This window comes from Neltuma alba, unplaced genomic scaffold (genome assembly GCF_004799145.2).
Source record: "Neltuma alba isolate B1F8T4 unplaced genomic scaffold, ASM479914v2 tig00011541_pilon, whole genome shotgun sequence".
Taxonomy (NCBI): domain Eukaryota; kingdom Viridiplantae; phylum Streptophyta; class Magnoliopsida; order Fabales; family Fabaceae; genus Neltuma; species Neltuma alba.
Genome location: NW_021636203.1, coordinates 457,051 through 463,231, shown reverse-complemented (window position 1 = coordinate 463,231; position 6,181 = coordinate 457,051).

Here is a 6,181-nt window from a genome sequence, read left to right as displayed (position 1 = left end):
GACTTATTCTCCATTGGCATATTTGAGTTCAGATTAAGGATAATTATCAACGACAACCTTAGCCTTGGGAAAGGAATGAGTCGCACGTTTCATGGATCGATGAAAAGCATTGAACAATCTCTGAATCGGTGTTGTGGAGTTATCATAGAATGGAGATTGTTGTGGGGAACCTAGGTGTATGAGTTCAACACCAAAACCAAGTTGGGTTGCTCTGGTTAGGAAGAGGAAGCAAGTGAAGATGGTGATGAAGATTGTGGAAGAAGATATAGGGTTTGGAAGATAGTCATTTCTATTCTCATGATGGAGAAAATAAGGGGGAGTATCGTCCATGCAAGGTTGTTTGTTACTTCCTCTGGTATTTAATATAAGAGCCAGATTGACTTTCTATTTGGTTCTAAATATAAAACCTTAATTCATTTTGTCTCTTATATTTATTTATTTTTTCAAGGTAGTCTTTATAATAATTAGACATGTTAAAACTCTCATCAAATATTAAAGCTAATATACTTGATTAGCAATGGTATTATGGAAAAGAGAGCACCTATTTATTATAAATAACTAATTTAACAACTTTCTTAATTTGCTTAAATTAGTTAACTAGCTCTTATACTAAGAATCGAAAGTAGTATAAAGCAAGATACGGATAAGAGATATTTAAAGATCCAATGTATGAGGTTTATGTAAATCGGAATAATGATTTTTAATTGCATATATTCTTGAACCCATAAGGTTCAATGTGCCTAATAACTTTGGAGTATATCAATTTTCTTCTTGAATACATCGTGTCTTAGGTAGATTGTTACTGCTACATATCCAATGTTATCGATCTACACAAGTTCTAGAAGATTTTCTAACCGGTTTTAGAATCGATGTAGAAAGTAATAACTTTCCCTTTTTACTAGTATAAAAGATGCATGTAAAAAACATTACTTTTTGTAATTGTCATCTACTATTAGCTTTTGTCTGTGGAGGGAGAAAAATATGACATAAATTTTTTGTGATTATTTATGTATTATTGATGCCGAATGTTTCAATACATTGAATTGCAACAGTTAGGATTGTTATTTCTGTTTATTTTTTTCAGTAGCACTTGGCACCCTAAAGTTGAAGGCGGCAGTGTGATGTCGTCGCTAAAGCTATAAAGTCAGAGCATTGTTCCTCCATTAAATTTCTATAATTTTAAACGTTAATGGACCGAAAAACTACAAATAAGCTTCTTGTAAAAAAAAATTAATAGTACTTATATTCTCAAAATTACAAATAAATACCAGAGATCAATTAATTTCTTAACTCTTATAAATGATGATCAATACCGGTTTAACTAGTTATTTTATTTTAATTTGATCACCATTGCCGGCAGTGGCACTACTGAGAGCGCATACACACACACACACAGACACGTGTGTGTGTGTGTATTCAAAGTAAGAGATTGTTACATTGTCCAGCAATTGCATATCATTTATCTATCCCCAATAACAGTCCTTGTTTAGAAAGAGAATATACAAGAAGAAAAATTATTGCTTAGATGAGAGAGAAAATGTACATCCATGTAATAAAAAAGCTAAAACAATTAATGCTAATGAGGATTGAGTTTAGCATAAAGGACTAGTCCCTCACAGTATAGCAATCCAATGTTTGAGTTCCCGTTAGAAGAAATGTGCACATTTAATACCCAATAGTATCTCAAACGGAATTATCTCAAATAGGAAAATAATTGTTTTTAGTATTAAAAAAAAGATGAAACAATTAATAAATATAATTAATTTGATTTGAATGTTTGGATTCAAAGCACATCCATTCAACATAAATTACATCTCATTGAAGTCAACCTCGTCGAGAGAAAATAAAGATAGAAAAAGAGAGATATAGGAATAAAATGAACACTACCACCTTTGTATATATGCTCTTCTGGGACCTTAACGTATTTCCCTATTGTGAAGGTCATAGCCAACCAAGACGTTGACCTGTTGGGTGTTCCCTATAAGTACTCGCCCACTTGGAATGGAATGAAAAGCAAAGCAAACAACACTTTGACTCATTCTGAAGAAGCAATTGTTTGGACTCAATATTACATCTGCTTTGTGGCCATTAAAATGAAGAGTGATCATGGCAGCTGGGAACATTTCATAGCTTTCTGATTTACAGCACAGGCCTAGATTGTAATTGAATGGATCATGAGAACGTTCTAATTCTATATTTGCTGCAACTTCTGATTCCACTTTGTCGTAGAAATCTTTTGGCAACATTGAGAATGTTGTCCCTGCAGAATCAACCACCGTGTTGCCCTTCTCTGCAATTAAAAACAAAAACTCTAATTAGTTGTCGGAGGTAGATTATTAATTTGCAGGGATTGAGAAATTAATTAGATTAGTTATTTATAAAAAAACGTGTTGTTGATTATATTCAAATATCTTTTTTAATCATTTTCATTAAAACTATTCCTTAATGAAAACTCTTTTAATGTGTGTAGTAAGGATGACTTGAAAAAAATAAATTACAAATTTAAGAGACATAATGAATTGATATATTATATTTAGGGTCAAAATAAATCTCCTAACTAACACTTATGTTAAGGTATATTGTTTTCCTATTTGTGTTGGTGTAATAAACAGAGTCTAATGAATTAACGTCAATATTAATAATGGGAATTATAAATATAGTAAGCATCAATCAAAGGAATGATTTTGTTTGAAGGATTAAAAAAACCAAGAAAAGAAACATGGATCGAAGATAATGCCCAAAGAAACAAAAACATATACAAACACAAATTAATATAATATTCTTTTTGCTATTGCTGTCTTTTCGAATGTACTGCACATATTATTTTGACATATAATATACATATGGGAAAATGACAAAAAAAACCATCAAAATAGAAAAATTACACACAGGGATTGCTTTATAAAAATTGTTGCTAAAATCCATATTATTGTTGTCAAAACCTATATTAATATTATCATGGGTCCATATTTATAATTTTTTTATTTTGACGGTCTTTTTTTACCATTTTCCCTATATATATTCATGACATAAATATTCGCATCAATCAAAAGATGATAAATATAGCAGATTTATTTATTTATTTTTTGTTGATTGCACAATAATGAAAGCGACTAGGGTTGAATAATCATCCCCTGTTCAGAACTCTATTCTTTTGTCTTCCACACTGATTGCTTCCAATAATGAAAGTTTTTATTACGTTTCGTTGGAAGCAATCAGTGTTTTTGTTTTTTTGTTTTCCACTTTTTGGGTCTTTATTAGTCACAAGGGAAGTAGAAACAGCCCCTCTCCAGAAACAACAGCGTTTTCTCCGAAATGCAATATACTGTTAACGTTAGAAGGAAATTGAGGGAAGCAGTACGAGAATTTGCCTCGAACAGAAGAACTTATTTGTGAGATTAACGATATGGAACCTTGTCCGAGTCCAATAATAATGCCAGAACTATCAGAAGGAAACCGACCAAAAGTTTCATGAGCACAACCAACCAAAATCCTAGGATATGCCACTTTGTTACTACTTACAGAACCAAGGACCAACGTGTCTTGTGCTATAAAACCATTCGCCCGAACCATCTAAATATTCTGCCTCAATTTTGCAGTTGGAAAAAAAACATCCCAAGTGGTTCTGACAGAAGAAGTTGCAGATTTACACTGTTCAGAAGCACAAAAATAGGTTTCGTGAGTTTTGGAGTTGTAGGATTTGAACGAAGGGACATATAATGGATCGAAACATTCATAAAAAAGAATCACATTTTAACCAAATAAGGTCACTGACTGTGTCAAGGGTGCCAGCAGCACTAAAAGAAGGGCTAGTTCCTAAGGAATAGGCCATGATGTAATCACCAAGCTGAGGGATCATTTCGGCTTCAGGATCATCAAAGAAAGATTTAATTTCTGGGAAGAAATGAGTCGCTTGCTTCATAGATCGACGAAAAGCATTGAGTGATTTCTGACAAGGTGTTGTGGATTTATCGTAGAATGGAGAATTTGGAGAATCTGTGTATGATTTCAAGAGAGAAACCTGCTAGGTTGGTTGCATCAGTAATGAGGGATGTGATAAAAGTGTAAATGATGATAAAGATTGTGGAAGCAGAGAGAAGATAGAATAAAGAAGATGATGCCATTTGTTTTGCGAGAGGTGGATACTATAATGAGAGAAGGATAATATCCATATATATATATATATATAGTTGTCAATCATACACATGTAATATACAATGTAAATTCAAGGCCTTTTGGTTTAAGATAATATAATTAAAATTTACAATAATATATATATATATGTATAATCCAACTTGATTGGTTTGCCCAAAACCCTTGACTAGACCGGTCGGGAGACCGATACACTAGTTCACTAATGTTACCGGTAGAACATTTTAATACTATGTAAGATCCGAATGAATGATGTTTAATTGCAGATAGATTCCAAAATCTGTGAGGTATAGATTGATTTTTGGCAGGGCTAGACAAGGCAAGACTCTTTCTTGATACACAGCTTGAAAGATGAACAGGTTGCAAAACCACTACCTAATCTTGTCCACTAAAAGCCCACGCAATTATAGGCAGGACTGAATAGGGTGGGAATATATGGATAAAAGAATTTATAATTATTTGAAATATATTATCTATATACTCCTCCAGTCCTTAATATAAGACCCATTTAATTAATTTGATTAGATTAAGGAAGTTAGGTAAGTTAGTTAATTATAAGAAATGTGACATGTTTTTTCTAAAATACCATAATCATCTTTCTTAATACCTCCTCTTTCTCTTCTACTTGATTATGGTTAAGAGAGTATCAACATGGATAATTTAGAGAAAATTGATAAATATGAGAAATGTGTCTTATATTTAAGATCAAAACTAACTCAACAATTAATTAGGTCTTATATTAAGGACCAGAGGAGTACTTAAGGATGGTCTGTTCTCAAGGCATTAATTACCTGTCCAGATTAATATAGAACACGCATGAAACCAACACTACGCATGGCTCGAGCTATATAACTCAACTTGCCATAATTAAGAAGCGGAAACGAACCAGAGAGATCAATAAAAAGGAAGTGAATTTAAGCTCAGGGTCCGTTGTCTATTCAGAAATGCCAATGTACCATTCGAGATTAGTTCAAGTGATTGATAAGAATAGAATGAAGTATGAGTATATTTGTATTAAATAAATTAAAATTGAATATTTTTATTACTGCTTTTATCAAACATATGCAAATAATCAAATATTCAATGGAGTGGAATAACCAAAATTCGCGTTGCAACTTGATTTTCCCTAAGAAAAATTAAGGATTCGGACCTTATCGACGGATATATAGAATAAAATCACGTTAGCATAGTTGTTTCCAATTATATCAAATAATTTCAAATATAACATCATTGTAATGAATGTATATCGCTGGAATATGGTGCATTCTTTTTGTAATTTTGTTAGCATGTTAAATGTACTACTCTTCCGGTCCTCAAGACCTATTTTGTAATATAAATTACATTATAAAATAGATTTTATATTTAGAATCGGAAGAGTATCCAGTATTAAATGTAGATATTTTACTCAATGGAAACATCTTAGTTTGCTAAGTTATAAGTAACTAGTTCTTCCTGTTAGACCTAACCCCATTGGTGCCTTATAAACTTCTTTTCATGAGCGTAACTTACATTCACGCATGTGTACTGAAGTTTGAAATCTGGTCTTTGTTAGCATAGGATGAATGAAAAACACCTTGCAATCTTTCCTTTAAATTAAACATTTGACCAAACAGAATAAATAATTATGAAAGAATTTAATTATGAATTAATGACGATATATTTGTTTTCGGCCTGTAATAATAATGCGAGGATTTTTTTTTTTGGCCTGCAATAATAATGCAAGGATTTGGACTTTGAAAATTTAAGGCAAGAGCTTCTGCATAGTTTTCGGCAACACTTGGTGCATGACTTAATTTCATTAGTTGTGCGTATAATTAATAATTGGCTAATAATCGCTGGGGGTGATGTCAAGAAAAAATTAGGGACAAATAATTGGATATAATTTAAATAAAATACAATAACATTGGGTGATTCGCATAGTTCACCTTATTTTGAAAAATAAAACTTCTTGTTGTAGTGATTAGATCTGAATTAGTATTGGCAGTATCATCTAGCTGATGGTTGTCACAAAAAAAAAAAAAACTTTTTA